Source organism: Mustela putorius, unplaced genomic scaffold (assembly GCF_011764305.1).
Source record: "Mustela putorius furo isolate JIRA1106 unplaced genomic scaffold, ASM1176430v1.1 tig00000876_pilon_pilon_pilon, whole genome shotgun sequence".
Taxonomy (NCBI): Eukaryota; Metazoa; Chordata; class Mammalia; order Carnivora; family Mustelidae; genus Mustela; species Mustela putorius.
In genome coordinates, this window is record NW_025421506.1 from 211,553 (window position 1) to 229,916 (window position 18,364).

Consider the following 18,364-nt stretch of genomic DNA (forward strand, 5'->3'; position numbering starts at 1 on the left):
AGGTAGCCTTGCAGACTTTCAAGGCACAGACCTGGTAAGACCAAAGCCAAGTTCTCAAACAGTGAAGAGGGACCCAGGTAACATATGAATTATACATGGAACGACAGAAAATTTCATAAGTTTCATAAGTGATGAAAAGGAGTAGGAAAATAGGATGGCAGACCTGAAGGACCAGGAGGATGGAGGGGTCTTCTGAGCTAGTAGGTGGGGAGGGGCTCTGGACACACCTTGTTCAACTGTCCCCTCCCTCACCCTCAGAAACTCTTTGTGACAGTGCTCTGTGATGTAAGCCTGGGGAGGATATATATTCAGCGTGTGCACAGATAGGCTGTCTTGTGATTTAGACTATGGATTTCCAACACTGGAATGTTCTCTCATTTATGAATAGCGATACCAAAACATGTCTGAGCTCTGGCTCAACATGTTGGGAGATTGATCCCAACTTCACCTTCCTGTGTGGTTTGGGATTGCTCCTTCTGTTCCTGTGCTACCTGGTGGGGATTCCATTTCCAAATTGCAAAATCAAAACTACCCAAAAGGTAAGAAAACCTTGGAGGGTGGGGGGGAACTCAACATGGATTATTACGGTTTCCATTTCTAATCCCAATTCTTATTCCTTTTTTTTTTTTTTTTTTTTTTTTTTTTAGATTTTATTTAAGACGAAGAGAGCACAAGTGCGGTAGAGGGGCAGAGGGAGGGCAAAACAGGGAGTGCAATGTGGAGCTAGATCCCAAGACCCTGGAACCCTGACCTGACCCCAAGGCAGACACTTAGCCAACTGAGCCATCCAGGAGCCCTAATCCCAGGTTTTAAAAGGAGTTTGGTAGAGTGGGAGAAACACCTAAAATGGGAAGTCTTAAGAGAACAGACATTCACTCCTCTAGGAAAAGAGGCCTGGGCAGGGGTAAGTGTTAAGAAAGGACTAGGGGTTCTAATTGAAACTACAGTCTATCTGGGTATGGTGGTGGTTCTTGGATAAGATCCCAAACTCAGGGATTCTGTAGTCCTGGATTGGGTTATTTTGAGAGGATGGGGTCTGTGTAAGAGAACAAAGTTTCCCAGCACTCGACCATATCAAGTCACATTCCCATGTCCAGCATCACTCGATCAAGCCTTCCTTCATGCTGAGCTGATCAGGAGAACACTGCTAAGCCTCTGAGAAGACAGTGAGGTTGGAGCTATGACCTAGTTTACAGGGTCCTACCTGAGGCAGCACAGGTGTGACTGTTGGGCTTCCTTTTCTATGTCCTCAATGAACAAAGGACTTCTGATTGGGAATACCAAGTGTGGACCTCCTAGACAAAGTCGTCCCCTGGGTTTTCTAAGGAGTAAATATTGACAACATTTTATCCTCTTTAAAACTGAAAAAAGCAAGGAACACAAAGTTCTACTAAAGTCCTAGAATTCTTGCATAAAGGACGTTTCCATTTCTGAGAGAAGAGTAAGACATGGATCCCAACCCCCCTCATTGTTCATTTTTCTTCTAGCATCAGGGCAGAGCCAAGAGGAGGAGGAGGAAGGAGGGACACTGGAAGGTAAGGTTCTGCCTATTCCACCTGAGCTCTCTCCAAGGCTGATCCTTGCTGTCCTCTCCATGAGGGCCCGGTCCATGAACTCTGAGGATGCGAGCTTCTAGATACATTCCCTCAGAGGAGAGGCTCATGGAAATGTAGCCAGAGTGCAAAACCCTTCTCAGATCCCTGCTCTGACCATTACTGAGCATGAAGCAGTGATGGATCTGGACGAGTGCTTCCCACTAGGTGGCCATGTGAGATGACGAGTCAGAACTTCTGTCTCCTGACTTTGTGAAAGCTCTCTGACATCATGGACCTTCAGGAGTCTTCCCTGACCTCTCTGCTTCATAGAGGTGGTCTGATCATCACATGGATAATTTACATGAAAGCTAGATTACTAACCAGCTTCACATCACTGGCCATTTGCCCTCATCTATTGATTGTTGGGGCTTTCAGAGTCCAACATCCCAAGGCTGTCCTATAAGGGGACTCCTGGATTAATACCTATGTTTCTGCTTTCACTATATAACACAGTCTCCTGTTTCCCCAGATGGCAGATGGTACCAACGGGAAGTGGAGGAGGCCCGGAAGCTGATCTCGATTTTAAGAAGGTGACCATTTTTCCCCCTTGATCCTATTGCCTTTTAGAGCAGGTTTTATGCAATTGCAGGATTCACTGCAGTCTGTCATAGCCATGGGGTGGGGGTAGCCATAGGAACAGATATTGGGGTCAATGCTACTGAGTACACTGCCAGGTCATAAAAGTGGGGCATTGTGAAGGGATAGCAGGCTTCAGGTGGCCCCTCCCTTGTCAGGTCTGCATGGCCGCCTCCCCTTGTTCTGGTCCTGGCTGCAGTTTTTTACCTCCTGTCTCCTGCAGCCCCCTCGGCCGGCATCATGATACCATCCACTTTCGTCAACTGTTATGTCCAGACCCCTCCTGTGAGATATGTAACAGCACATCTGCTGAGATCGATCGGCTGCTGTTCCTGCAGGCTCTGGAAGATTCTACTCCCTTGGCTTCCACAGCTTCTGTGACTTCTTCATCATTCACTCTCTCCACTGACTTCTCAGCAGTCCCTCCAGGAGAGCTAATACCAGCTTCGCTGTCTGAGTCTTCCCCACCACCTGCCTCCATCTTCTCACCTAACCCAGTGATCCCTGTGGCTGATTTCTTTCCACCCTCACCACCGGGGGTGATTCTGTGCCACCAGAGCCCTTTCCTCCCTTGGATTCCAAATTCCCAATGGACCATTTCCCAGCCCAGCCCCCTGCCTTTCCACCTCCTGTCCCACCCCATCATGCCCATTCAGTGGACCGTAGCGTCCAAACAGAGACAGTGTCTCTAAATACCCTTTCCCAAGATGTCAGCCCCTTACCGGAGTTGTGGGAGCAGTGTCCATATCCTACCACCTCGGAAGAGGGCCATTTACAGCAAACCCCCATCCAGTTCTTCTGGGGTCTCCAAACTCCAAGCAGGTCCTTCTTCCCTGCTGCCTCCCCAGAGCAGGAATCCCCAGGAGTTCCCCATCCACTTCCTCCATCCTTGCCTGAGAACCCGCCTCAACTCCTGCCTCAAACCCAGCCCCTACCTCTCCCTCATGTCCAGCCCCAGGCCCACCTTCAATCCCCACTCCCAATCCTGCCATCTGGTCCTCTACCTGACATCAAAATCTGTGGAGCTTGTTTCCACAGACCTCAAAATGAGTCTGAGAGTCTGCCATCAACAGAAATGGAACATCTGGAATCGAACGTGTTGCAGAAGATACAGAAACGTGTGTGGGGTTTACCCACTATAGTCCAAAGATCCCAGGAGGACTACTGTTCTTCTGCGTCTAACCCTTGTTTCAGCCACAAGGCCACCAAGGCTCATGCTGCAGTTTTTTTCTGTCCCCCCTGGGCAGTTTCCTCTGAATGAAGAGCTTCGGAGAAAACTGGAGTCTCATCTTGAAGACAGGCTCATCCTACACCAGAGGGGCCTAACCCGCAGGATCTATGAGTCTCTAGCACTGACTCTTCCACAGCTACCTGAGTCTCAGCGCCATGGTGGACGCTCGGCAATCTCTAATAAGAGTCCGATCAGAAGGAGTATGTCAAAAAGCGTCTATGTGGAGCTCCCAGAAATTCTGCTAGAGGAGAGTTCCTGCAAAGATGACCTGGACAAGGATCAGGGACACAACACCGAGAATGATCTGGAGAAGGATCAGGGACACAACACCGAGAATGATATCGCGTATGGTTCTGACCAAGAACATAGCCCATCCGTGAAAAACTCGATGGTGGCTGTGGAGACTACGGGACAGAGACAACTTAATGCCATGAAAACTCTCCATAATTCATGGCACTCCGTGGAGCAGACATCACTCACTTCTAACAAATCCCAGAAAGAAAGAAGACAGGGAAGTTTGCCACCATCACAGGTTGAGGATGACTCCCTGAATAACTTCCAGGAGCTTCCCCTTGTTACACCTACGGCAGCACAGATGCTGGAAGATCACATTAAAAAGCTTAGTAAGAGGGTGACTTGGGGCCTTCCCCCTAGGGTCCTTGAATCCATACAGCACTTTAAATACAAAGAGTTCAATGGAAGCTTAACATCTCTCCATGGACACAAAGCAGGAACAGCAAATTCAGCCCCCATCCCTGATCATCCTTTCCCTGCCACCTCAAGTGCGGGCAAGGAGGAACAAAGAATTTTGAGGCCATTAGCCTCTAATATAACCCATCAGACTCCTACATCTGTCCAACGTGACTCCATAGGCAACAGATGGCCCCCAAGGCCGCCTAAAAGGCAAGGTGCACTCAGACGGCCTACAAGGCAAGGTGTGCTCACATGGGAGCCAAAGGTCAAAAGTGCAAATGCCGATACTGGAAGGGGACAGTAACCAGGCATAAAGGGGAAGCAGCCAGAACCTGGTGGTGTGCCCACAGAGTAAATATTTCTCTAGTAACATGTTGTCTGTTCTGTGTACTGTCTTGGGAGCAATGGTTTTGGGCAAATCAGTTCAGCCGTTATTGATTGCTTCCTTCATCTTCTAAAAGGTGACCAATCTCCTGGACCTCTTGGGAAATATGTATCATGTGCCCCCGAAAGCCCCCAAAGCCCATTCTCCCTCTGATGGGCTCTCTCTCCTGTCCCATGGCTTAGCCTTCCTGAAAATATACAGTAGCTCACACCTCTCCCCCTGAATGCTTTACACCCTTTACAGTAAGTCTTCTATATCGGAGGAGAATCAAAGACAGGTATAGCTTTCAGAAAATAATGATTAAGACACTGATGTTTCTTCACTGTTACTGTGTTAGCTTAATTATGACTTAGAAGTCAGTGATCAGAGGATCCCACAGGTGGATGAACTCTGAGTGGGAGTGTTTTCGGGGGATGGGGTGTTGTTCTTGGGCTGGTTGGGTCACTTAGCTGTTAGTGATAGGAATGTTGACAAGGCAGCTACCACCTTCCAGGATAAGACACCTTTGATGAAATGAAAAGGTGAAAGAGAAACCTTGCTGGTAGAACAGAAGTTTATGTCTAATCATCCCCTTCTCAGGACTCTGTCCTGCTTCCCTCCTTCCTCGTCTGATCCAGGCACCACCACTTTGAGGCAGACTGGAATCTGACACAGCCTACTGATGCCTTATACCAAAAAGTCATGGCTCTGTTATTTGAGTATGCAAGCAATACCTGCAGGCTGTCAGGCATGGCATCCCCTTTGGGGGAAGGTGATCTTGGTGCCTGCCTTCCATCCACACACGATGACAATATATAAGATATGGCCTTTACTATGGCTAGGATGGCGGTATGCCACCTTCAATATTCACGGCCTTAGTGGAGCCATGGTAGCTCTTCCCCAGAACACGTGCAACTTATGAACCAGAGGTGAATTCTAGACTGTGTACCAGGATACAGATGTTTGGGGGCTTACCATGGAACTCCATGGAATGCTTTTGTTTGGGGGGGGGTCCATGATGGCACACATTCCCACATTTAAAACAGGGCTCTGTAGGGAGGGCAACTCCATCTCAGACTGGGACTCAAAATGGGGTGAGTGTGCTAGAGAACACCTGAGGTAGTCTTCTGGACAGTCTCAGGACTGCTCAGTGCTAAAACAAAATACCAGTTGTCAGAGGGTTTTGAAGGGACAGGGTGTGGGAGGCTGGGGGGACCAGGTGGTGGGTATTAGAGAGTGCATGGATTGCATGAAGCACTGGGTGTGCTGCAAAAATAATGAATACTGTTATACTGAAAATAAATAAAAAGTAAAAAAAAAAAAAAGTTGTCCATGACCTCTCTCACTACCACACTTGTACACTTGTAGCTTCTTGTCCAGGTTATCATTGACCCTACACTATCTGAATGTTGGGGGTCAGAGAAAGAATGCAGATTTGATGCTGTGGAGTCCCTGAGTGGGACAATAGGTGGGAAGGGGCCCCGGGCAGGGAGCCTGAAGAGGTGAGGAGGGGGTGCAGGAGGCTCTAACATCTATGCGGACAGACCAGCCAGTAATCCAGCCTGCCGGTTCCTACATAATCTCATTTTAGAGTCCATTATGGCCAATCCAGTGCACTTCGTGCCACCCTGTAGAGCTCATTACCGGGAATATTTCTGGCATCAGAATCCTATAGTTTGACATTCTGTCCCTCTGCCTCATGCCCCTGTCCTTCCAGCTTGTATGTCCCTGTTAATTTTTCTACTCACATCATTCACCTTCCACTTCTTGCCTATCCAGCAAGGGCTTGTTCTTCCTTTCCTCACTCTCCAAGGTACAACTGATGGCTTGTTGGTTAGTAACCAACATGTAAAAACCACCAGTCCAGCATAGGAAATAGAGTCCATGGTACTGGAGCAGCGTTATCTGGTGACATGTGGTAGCTGCAGTTGTGGTGAGCACAGCAGAGCATAGAGTTGCATACCTGACACTAATGTGATATTGCATCAGCCATTCTTTAGATAAAACAAAACAAAACAAAACAAAATAAAACAGGCTCTAGTACAAATGGACAACCCGATCTAATCCCTTTCAGTCCTTCCTGCCTGACAAAATCTTGTCTCTCTTCCTTTTTTAGAAATGCCTTTCTGTATGTAATTGATTATTGTTGGATTAAATCTCCCATGTCAAAACTGAGTCTAATCACAACTCAGTCTACTGATGCCACATGAAATTCAGCCCCAGCACTACCTGGAAATCATTCATTCATTCCACATATATTTATCCAAGACTTATTAACTTGAACAAAATAAATGGAGTTAGGTCACTATTTCCTTAGTACATTCTCTCCTCAGTGTACTCAGATCTAATTTATTTTATTTGACAGAGAGCAGGGGCACAATCAGAGGGAGTGACAGAGGTAGAGGGAGAAGCAGGCTTCCTACCAAGCAGGATCAGGACTCAATTCCAGGACACCCGGGTCATCACCGGAATCGAAGGCAGATTCTTAACCGACTGAGACACCCAGGTGGCCCTCAGATCTATTTCAAATTTCCTTTACTTTCCTCAAACTTAGGCCATCTTCACTTGCCCAGCGGATGTGCTGGATCAGAGCTCACAGAAGAGCAAGAAAGTAGTGATCGAGCCTCTCACAAAACAAAGCAAACCCAAATCCTTTCAAAAAAGTCTCCCCATTCTTCTTTTTCCTCTTCCTTCCTGTTATACGGAAAGAGGTTTCCTTCCCAATCTCAAAGGAAATATACTTTCTGAGATGTCTTTATTCAGAGAGCTAACTTCTGGTCTTGATGGACTGATCCACCCTTGCCAGGTCTCCTTCTGACCCCTCCTCCCTCTCCCTTTGAGGCACCCAACATCGTTGTTTTTTATTTAATGGTTTTACTACATCTATTTTTTTTCTTTTAATGGCTTGTACTACAGAAACATGTCCAAGAGCACATATAACAACATGACTTCGCACATATCTGCCACCCAACTTGTACTGTTATCATTGGGCGGGTGAAGTGCAAAAGCCCCTTTAAAACACCTTGCCTAGGGAAGCAAGGGCAAAAATGAACTATTGGGATTTCATCAAGATCAAAAGCTTTTGCACAGCAAAGGAAACAGTTCACAAAATCAAAAGACAGCTGACAGAATGGGAGAAGATATTTGCAAACGACATATCAGATAAAGGACTAGTGTCCAAAATCTATAAAGAACTTAGCAAACTCAACACCCAAAGAACAAATAATGCAATCAAGAAATGGGCAGAGGACATGAACAGTCATTTCTGCAAAGAAGACATCCAGATGGCCAACAGACACATGAAAAAGTGCTGCATATCACTCGGCATCAGGGAAATACAAATCAAAACCACAATGAGATATCACCTCACACCAGTCAGAATGACTAAAATCAACAAGTCAGGAAATGACAGATGCTGGCGAGTATGCGGAGAAAGGGGAACCCTCCTACACTGTTGGTAGGAATGCAAGCTGGTGCAGCCACTCTGGAAAACAGCATGGAGGTTCCTCAGAATGTTGAAAATAGAACTGCCCTATGACCCAGCAATTGCACTACTGGGTATTTACCCTAAAGATACAAACGTAGTGATCCAAAGGGGCACGTGCACCCGAATGTTTATAGCAGCAATGTCCACAATAGCCAAACTATGGAAAGAACCTAGATGTCCATCAACAGATGAATGGATCAAGAAGATGTGGTATATATACACAATGGAATACTATGCAGCCATCAAAAGAAATGAAATCTTGCCATTTGCGACAAGATGGATGGAACTAGAGTGTATCATGCTTAGCGAAATAAGTCAAACAGAGAAAGACAACTATCATATGATCTCCCTGATATGAGGAAGTGGTGATGCAACATGGGGGCTTAAGTGGGTAGGAGAAGAATCAATGAAACAAGATGGGAATGGGAAGGAGACAAACCATAAGTGACTCTTAATCTTACAAAACAAACTGAGGGTTGCTGGGGGTAGGGGGGTTGGGAGAAGGGGCGGTGGGGTTATGGACATTGGGGAGGGTATGTGCTTTGGTGAGTGCTGATTCACAGACCTGTAACCCTGGGGATAAAAATGCATGTTTATAAAAAATAAAAAATTAAAAAAAAACCAAACACCTTGCCTTCCATCTCTGAGACATATGCTATGCGTCCACGTCGAAGCCCTCAAATTTCTTTGATATTTATCAGCTTTGCTACACACTTATTCACAACAGATGTATGGAACTTGGTGTTAAAAAGGCCCTGGGCTTTAGAGGGTTTGGCAATCAGTTCTGCTCTGCCTTATAGTAAACGCTGAGGAGCCATCTGAGTGAATTCCTCAACCCCACAGAAGAAGTAATCTTACAGAGCAAATTAAGGGCAGAATTTCACTGTCCCTTAATCACTCGGTAACTGTAATATGTAAAAAGCATAAAAGAACACTTTATATGTTGTTAAAGGCTTGACATTGTGTGCTTTCAAATATTTAGAAGAAAAATTTGTCATGTTACTGTTTAAATAAGCTACTGTGTATCACCTTAAATGAAATAGACCAAACACTCCCCTCTTTCCAAAATTCCATTAAGAGTTAAAGATTAGATGAAAACGGCTCAATATCATTAACCATCAGGAAAATGCAAATCAAAATCAATATTTAGCAAAACTTCACACCTACAACGCTGGCTAAAATCAAAAAGAATACAAATGTTGGTGGAATGTGGAGAAATTAGAACCCCCATGCAATGTCGGTGGGAATGAAAAACGGTGCAGCCAATTTGGAAACAGTGTGGCAGTTGATCAAAAAGTTCAACATAGAGTTAACATAAGACCCAGCAATTCCACTTCTCGGCATATACTCCCCAGAAATGAAAACATGGGTCTACACAAAAACTTGTAAACAAATGTTTATAGCTATCTTATTTATAAGGTCAAAAGATGGAAACAATTCAAACATCCATCAACTGAGAAATGGGTGAATTAAAGATAACATATTCCTATGATACAATATTTTGGGGAATAAAAAAGACCAAGCTATGCCACTACAGGGATGAACCTTGAAAACATGCTAAATGAAAGAAGCCAGTCACTAATAACCACCTATGTCTCCATTCACATGAAATATCCAGAATAGGGAAATGTAGAAGCAGAAAGGAGTTCATTTTAGAGCTGGAGGGAGGAGGGCAGAGGAGAATAATAGCAAAAGGTTTCAAATTTGTTTCTCTTAAATCATGACAACATTTTAAAATTGATTGTGGTGATGCTTATACTGAAATTCAAGGAATTATACATGTTAAATGGATGAATTTTATGGCATGTGAGCTGTATTTCAATAAAGCTGTTAAAACAAAGGATTTAAAAATAAATGCTTATTGATGACAAGAAGAGGAGCATAAAGGCCAAAAGTTGTCAACACATTTTTTGGAAGATGGAAATCTGGTGGAGGACTGGTAACTGACTAGCAGAGCAAAGTACTGGCAAATCAATTCACACCGCAAAACCCAGAAGAGGAGCAACCTGGTGGCACTAGAGAAAAAGGAAATTAGGTGTTCCATGTTAGTAAGCAATGTTGATGTTGAATTTTTGTTCTTTGTTTTTTGTTTTATATTGCATATAATTTCTAAAAAATTTTTTTTGAGTGGGGGTGCTCTTTTCCAATTTTGTAAAACCTTGTTGAAATGTTAGCACGTTTCAAACGTGCAGAGAAGATCCCACATTTCTTGCATTGGACAGAACTTGAGACAACTGTTTTAAAGTTGGCATTGCACACATCTGGGGCTGGGGTATGGTGGAGGCAGTAGCTTCTGGAATCAAAGCCAGAAATCTCAAAGGTTGGGTTAAATTAATTTTTAAAATGTATTTGAAAATAAAGTTGTGGAAAAGTTGCATAGATGGAAAAGCCATGGATGGTAAAGCCATATACACTTTATCCAGATGTACCTATTAAGATTTTGACCTGTTTACAATCTCTCTCTCCTTTTCTCCTTCCCCTTCTCTATATATAGGAAGACAGATATATGCATATGAAAATGATGCATATATTCTTGAATATTTGAGAGTACAATTCATGCATCACACACATTCTCCCTGAATATTTCATAGTGTATTTCTTATGAAAAAGAATATTCTCTGACAGCACATTTATCTCCTTTGGTAAATTTCACGTTGATGTAAAACTTAACTATTCTCCCACTCAAATTCCATTTTATCAATTTATCAAGTAATGTCCTGTGTGTGTGTGTGTGTGTGTAAACCTCCTTACAGGATTTAGGCTAGAATCATATACATCCAGTTGCTGTGTATCTTTAGTTTCCTTTAATTGGGATCAGTTTCTCAGCCTCTTTTAGAACAAGGGCAGGTTTGAAAACTCAATTTGATGTGCCATATTTATAAGCTCTTCTTACCTGGAAATTTTTTTGGGTGGAGCTTATCTTGCTCAGACTTTGAAGGATGTTTGTATAGTTGTGAGTCCTGGGGGCCTATTTAAAAACAATTCCAGAAATTCAAAGATGTGTGGAGGGATTTTTCTTAACAGACATACGTCCTGTAGTCAAGGGAGGGTATGTGAAGTGGGGCGGGCTAGAAGTCTACTTTCCTTTGGGAGGGACAATGGTGGAGCTGTGGATTCAGTTTAAGAGCGGAAAATAAGGCTGTCGTTACTGGCAAACCCTCCTCATATGGAAGGGAAAGGATTGGGTGTCTAGGGCCAACACTGATTCATTCAAGTCAAGTAAGAAAATGATACAGGGCTTAATTTCAACAGTTTATAATCTGAATAATGAAGCTGTAAGGGTTCCAACTATTAAATGACTAGGTAGCATGGGTAGAAGAAATAAATACATATAACCATCAACAAAAATGACATTATCATTTCACATTGGTAGAGATGACAATAAGGTATTTTGGTGAAAAGGTAGAAGCTATCTAGGAAAAACAGTTTTCATGGAAGAAATAAACATAGGTGTCATTCAAAACACCAAAAGGTATTGCTAGGTATAGTTACAGTTGTGCTCATTAGACATTAAGCTAGAGGAGCCCACCTCCTAAATCAAGAGAGTTTGGTCTGCTGTGATGCAGCACCCTTGCTGTGTAAAATAAAGGAACCTTTAAAAATGTTGGGGGGAAAAGGGGGACTTGACATAGAGGGAAGAGGGAGCTGCAGGGACAGACACAATACATGTGGAAGAGAACCTGTAGGGCATGAATAACCCAAGAGGGATTTGGGGAAATGAAAGAATTACTAAAGTTTTTAAGTTGTTTGCCTCAGCTCCATGGGTGTGTTGTGCCCTTGTCATCCTCTTTGTCATGCTTTCTGTTCCTTGGTACAGGCTATTCTGCTTTCTTGTGCTTTTTAGTGAACTTTTGAATACTTTTTGGTATTCAGTACTTTTGGATACTTTTGAGGAGCTATGGGGGTGGGGCTGCGGCTGAGTCTATTTCTGGCTTCATACAGGGAAAGATGCATGAGGGAGAGCTGCAGCTGAAGGCAGAGTAGATCTTGAGGGTGTAAATCCCAGGGTAGAGCAAAGCTTCAGAGACGAATTGCAAAGCTTCAGAGACCGAGAACATTTCACTAAGGTAAATATATGATATGTGACTAGGTGGAGCAGGAAGGTAGGCTGGAGGCATCTAACATACCAGGAAGGATGGACACATCTGCTGGGCTGGATAGTGGGGGAAGGGTTGCATGTGAGTTTCTCTCTCCTGTGTTGTCCCCTCCCCAGCACTCAGGAACCTTTGGTGTCTGTATTAAAGCCCTGTGATGTGGGCCTGGAACTCTAGTCTACCACATGGATTCTCCATGCCCAGCTGCCTGAGGCAGGAGTGCACTTGCAATGATGTGAACCATCTTTGTCTGAGAAGCCTTACTGCACCATGGCTGAACTCCAATTACACCTGCTTAGTCTTCCCATCCTTGCCTTCCTGGGTTGGGTGGGGCTCCTTCTTCTGGTGCTGAGCTACTGAAAGAGGAAACTATGTTTACCAGTACTTTGGAAACAGCGATGGCAATCAGGTAATTAGAGTCCCTCAGAGATACTAAATCTTTCTTTTCAAATAGATGAATTCAAAACAACTTCCAAATGATGCTTTTGCTGAATCTTACAAATTTTAAGTAGTTTATTTTATATTTCATTTCATTTCATTTTATTTTATTATTTTATTTTATTTTTTATTTTATGAGTCTCTATGCTCAGTGTAGAGCCCAAGACAGGGCTTGAATTCATGACCCTGAGATCAAGACCTGAGCTGAGACCAAGAGCCAGATGCATACCGATTGAGCCACCTAAGTGCCCCTTCAGTTGTATTTTAATTTTCATTTGGTTTAAAATATTTCTTTCCTTTGGAGTCTCCTTTCATGGCCTGAGTATTAGTTGTGTGTCATTTAATCTAATCTAAACATATTGGGATTTCCAGTTCTCTTTCTGTAGTTGATTTCTAGTTTAAGTCTACTAGGGTCTGAAAACATACTTTGTGTGATTTCTATTTTATATTTGTTAAGGTGTGTTTTATGGCCCTCAATATAGTCCATCTTAGCGAACGTTCCATATGAGCTTGAGAAGTATGTGTATTCTGTGGTTGGATGAGGTATTCTATAAATGTCAATTAGAGCAAGTTGATTGATGATGTTTGTTTGGGGCAACTGTATCTTTACTGGTTTTCTGCCTGCTGAATCTGCCCATTTCTGAGAAGGGTTGTTGAAATCTCCAACAATAACAGTGGATTCATCCGTTTTTTCTTGCAATTATGCCAGTTTTTTGCCTCACATATTTTGACACTATGTTCTTACATGTGTACCTGTTAAGGAGTGTTCTGTCTTCTTGGAGAATTGCTGTCTTTGTTGTTATGCAATGCTCTTCTTTACCGCTGATAATTTTCCATGTTGTGAAGTTTGCTTTGTCCAAAATAATAGAATTATTCCTATTTTCTTTTCATTAGTGTTAGCATGATACATTTTTCTCTGTCTCTTTCTTTTTAATCTATCTGTATCATTATATTTAAAGTGAGTATTTTATAGACAAGATATAATTAGGTCTTGTTTTTTTTTTAATGTGCTCTGACAGTCTCCTCTTTTAATTGGTGAATTCAGACTACTTCCATTTAGTGATTTCATTTATTTAATTTTTAAGATTTTATTTATTTATTTGACCAAGAGAGGGAGCACAAGTAGGCAGAGCAGGAGACAGATGGAGAGGGAGAAGCAAGCTCTCCACTGAGCCAGGAGCCCCATACAGGACTCAGTCCCAGGACCTTTGAATCAGGACATGTGCAGAAGGCAGCCGCTTGACCTACTGAAACACCCAGGTGCCCCAAGTGATTTTTATATATAGTAGGATTAACATCTCTACCTTGTCCGTACTATTTGCTATTCATTATACCTATTCTTCACCTCTTTTTCTATCTTTTCTGGTTTTAAAAAAGCATTACATATAATTCTATTTTCTCACTTTTGTTAGTCAATCACTTATTCTCTGTTTAAAAATATTTTAGTGGTTGCCCTAGAGTTTGTAATATATATTTACATCTACTCTAAGTCCACTTTCATATAAGAACTACTCTAAGTCCACTTCATAGATAGTGCAGGAGTGTCCAATTCCTCCTGTCCCTTGTACCACTGATGGCATTCATTTCACTTATCCATATACTATAATCACCCGACACACTGTCATTGTTATTATTAGGTCAACTGAGAATAAGATGAATGAAAGTTTTATTTGATCCTCATTCATTCCTTCTCTTCCTTTCCTTTATGTAGATCTGAGTTATTTTCTTTCTCGACAAAGAACTTCTTTTAACATTTATGGAAGGCAGATATGTTGCTGATGAATTCCTTGTTTTTATTTTCCTAAGTTTTTATTTCTCTTTTACTTTTGCAAGATAATATCACTAGATATAGAATTTTGGATTGGTGTTTTTTTTTTTCTTTCAACACTAAACATTTTACTCCAATCTCTTACTTTCATGGTTTATGATAATAGATCCTAATTCTTATGTTTTCTCTCTCTAGAAGTAGGGTTTTTATTTACCTCTGGATTATTTAAAATTTTATATTTTGTTTTCATACAGTTTGAATATGATATGTTCAGGTATCGACCTTTTTAATATTTCCCTGCTTGGTGTACTCTGAACTTCTACAATGTATCGCTAACCTGTCATTATCTTGGAAAATCCTTGGTCATTATTACTTCAAACATTTTTTCTGTTCTTTCTTCTTCTGGTCTTCCAATTACATATCTATTATACAGTTTGAAACACAGTTCTTGAATATTCTAGATTTTATCATTAAGAAAATTATTTTCCTCTCTGTATTTCAGTTTAGAAAGTTTCTACTGACATTTATGCAGACTCACATATTCTCTCCTTAACTTTATGCAACCTACAGAGGAGTTAATCAAAGGCATTCTTCATTTGTCATACTGCTTTTGTTTTCTAACATTTCCTTTTGATTCTTTCATAGAATTTCCCTTTCTCAGCTTACATGCATCATCTGCTTTCATATATTGTCTACCTTTTCAAGTAGAGCCCTTAACATAATAGTCATGGTTATTTTAGCTTCTTTGTATGAGTATTCTGAAATGTATCATGTCTGAATGTACATCTGATGCTTAGTTTGTCTTATCAGTTTGCTTTGCCCTGCCTTTTAGCATGCCTTGTAATTTTTCTTTGAAAGCCAAACATAATGTATTGGGTAATGGGAACTGAAATAAAGAGACCTTTAATATGAAGTCTTATGCTAATCTGGTTAGGTGTTAGGGTGTCTTTAATATTTACTGTAGCTACACATATCAGAGGCCACAGTTTCCTCTATTGTCCTTGTTTTTGTCTCCCCTAGTGTCTTTAGTTTCCCTAAATCTCTCTAAATAAAACCTATACCTTGCAGCTCTTTTTAGCTATGATCCTGTTCCTACACAGAGCTGTCAATACGGTAGTAAGGTGTCAGGGGAGGTGAGATGATTAATCATTCGTCTTTTAATGGTCTTATGTTCCTGGATTGTGATGTTCACTAATATTTCAAAGATTTCTGTTTTGTTTTCTACCACTCTATAGATGAGAGAGGAAAGCTAGAGGTGGCTGCTGTAGTTGGGTAATTTACCTTCTCCCATGGGGCATAAAGCTCTGATAGGCTTTTCCCTGCTGAGCAGGCTTCTGTTATGGAAAACACACTGGGAATAATTCACAATGTTTTCAAAATGGGTACCTTTCTCCTTTCTCTCAGACACTACACTCCCCTGCCAGAAACAAGAGCTTTTTTTTTTTTTTTTCTTTGTAGTTTACTATGAGAACAAGGTGGGGTTCCTGGTAATATAAGCCATAAATAAATGGGAGGCCCCATTGGTTGTGACTCTGGGAGTTTCTCACTCTCAAACTAGCCCATATGCATCCTCCAGCAATTTGTCAAAGTGTCTGTTTAAGTTTTGTACCAGGAGAGCACTGTTGAGCCTCCAGCGTCTTCTGCTTCAAGTAAGTGAATCTTAGGTATGATTTTCTGCACTGACACTCTCAGAAGATTTGAGGTAGTGGATTGCCACTATGATTCCAAGAAATGTCATTGATTTTTAGTCTGTTGAGCATTTTACATCTTTCATGGACTGAAGCGATGACTCCCAAGCTTCTAAAATGTTATATCTGGAGCCAGAAGTTGCCCTTCAGAGAATTGGTCTTTATTTTCCTGTTCCTCTTCCCACATTTCTAAATGAGTTTGGTAGGGTCAGAGAAACACCTAAAATGGGAAGTCTAAGGAAAGAATAGACATTAACTCCTCTAGGAAAGGAGATCTGACAGGGCGAAGGATTAAGAAAGTACTAATATTTCCACTTGAAACACACAGTCTATTTGTGTATGGTGGTGGCTCTTGGATAAAATCCCAAACACAATGATTCTGCAGTTCTGGATTGGGTTATTTCAAGAGTATGACGTCTGTGTAAGAAAACAAATTTTCCCAAGTCTTGATCATGAGTCACATTCCCATGTCAAGCATCACTCAATCAAGCCTGCCTTCACGTTCGGCTGATCAGAAGAACAGTGCTGAGCCTCTGAGAAGAGACTGGGGTCTGAGTTATAGCCTAGGATACAGGGTCTACCTAAGGGAACAAAGATGTGACTGTCGGGATTCAGTTTGTATGTCATCATTGAGCAAAGAACTTCTGGTAAGAACATCGAGTCTGGACCTCCCAGACTAAATCCTCCTTTGTTTTTCAAAATAAAACCTTAAAAATTGAGAAAAGCAAGGAACACAAAGTTCTATAAATTACAATATAGTCCTGATGTTCTTGGATCAAGAATGTCTCCATTTCTGAGAGAAGAGTGAAAGATGAGTCCCCACCCTTCATTCTTTCCTTTTCATTCTAGCATCAGGGAAGAGCCAAGAGGAGGAAATGTGGGACTCTGAAAGGTAAGGTTCTCCCTATTCCACCTGAGCTCTCCAAGGCTGACCCTTCCTGTCCATTCTGTGAGGGCTCAGGTCCATGATCTCTGAGGATGCCAATTGCTAGATACATTCCCTATCAGAAAACAGAGCCCTCAGAGGAGAGGCTCGTGGAAACACAGAATGCAAAACCCTTCTCAGATTCCCTGCTCTGACCATGACGGAGCATGAAGCAGTGATGGATCTGAGCAATGGGTGCAGTGCAATAGGAAGCCATATGAGACACTAAAAGTCAGAATTTCTGAAGTTCTGAGACTTTCTGAAAGACCTGTGACATCATGGATACTCAACTTCCTCTTTAAGGTAACATTGACCTATGTTCCACATAAGGTGGTTTCCAGTATCACATGGGATAGATAATACATACAAAAGCCCATTGTGAATGATCAAATAATTTAAGTCTTATTATTATCATTGATCATGTGACCTTGTATCCTAATTCTTGGAGCTCTCCAAGTCCAATCTACCAAGGATATCTTTAAAGGACTCTCTATTCAGCCTCTTATAAGATCTCTTGCTTCATCATTCTCCTGGTTTCTCGGAGTAGAGAACTTGTCAGAAGTAGGGGAGGCAAGAAAGGTGCTTTCTATTCTGTAAAGGTGAGTAAACATTACCTTCTTTCCTGTACCACTCTTTTAAGCAGAGACTGTGTATTTCTAGGGCCTCGGGGAAGCCTGGAATTGACATGAGAAGGAACATTCTCAGAGTTAGAGTTTGAAAATCTTGGGATGCTGGTGGGTGGGGGGCTACCTTTGCCAGACCAACCAGGGTCATATATGTTTGTTCTGGTCCTGGTTGCAGTTTTTTACCTCCTGTCTCCCACAGCCCCTAGTCTGGCATCATGATACCATCCACTTTCATCAACTATTACACACCCTTCTGTGGGGTGTGTAACAGCACAACTGCTGAGGTGAATTGGCTGCTGCTCCCAGAGGCCCTGGAAGATGCTACTCCTTCTCTGATCCCCTTGGTTTTATAGCTCCTGTGACTCACTCATCTTTCACTTCATCTTCTGACTTCTCTACAGTTGCTTCAGGAGACCTAATACCAGCCTCTTTGCCTGAGCCTTCCCCTCAATCCCCTCCATCTTCTCACCTAACCTAATGACCCCTTTAGCTGACTTTTTCTTACTCTCAGCCCTGGGAGCTCCCTGTCACTAGAGCCAAAAGCCCAGGATTCTTTATTCCCAGAGAACCATTCCATACCTCTACCCCTTCCTTTGACTTCTTTACTACCATATGATGCTCAGACAACCAGAGGCCACTTTACCTCTGAATACCATCTCTGCTCTTGACCTCACCATTTCACAGGGTATCAACCTCTTACCAAATCTGTTTCAGACGGGGAATCCCACTGATGCATTTGCTTGTCATCATGTACCAGCAACTCCATCTGTTTCACCACTGCCAGACTACCCTTTAACTGTGATTCAATCTAAATTGATTTCCATCTCATTGAAACCTGTTCCTGATAAATCATCTCCAGATAACCCTGGTGGGTTGTCT

General features: G+C 42.4%; 1 long non-coding RNA gene across 1 annotated transcript; it reads left to right on the top strand.

Moving 5' to 3' along the window:
• Positions 1–1,517: 1,517 nt before the first annotated feature.
• LOC123393584 lies at positions 1,518–2,704 on the top strand. The gene is made up of 3 exons (XR_006608412.1): positions 1,518–1,535; positions 2,065–2,125; positions 2,395–2,704. It is a non-coding gene; the product is annotated as an uncharacterized LOC123393584 (long non-coding RNA).
• The last annotated feature ends 15,660 nt before the right edge of the window (positions 2,705–18,364 follow it).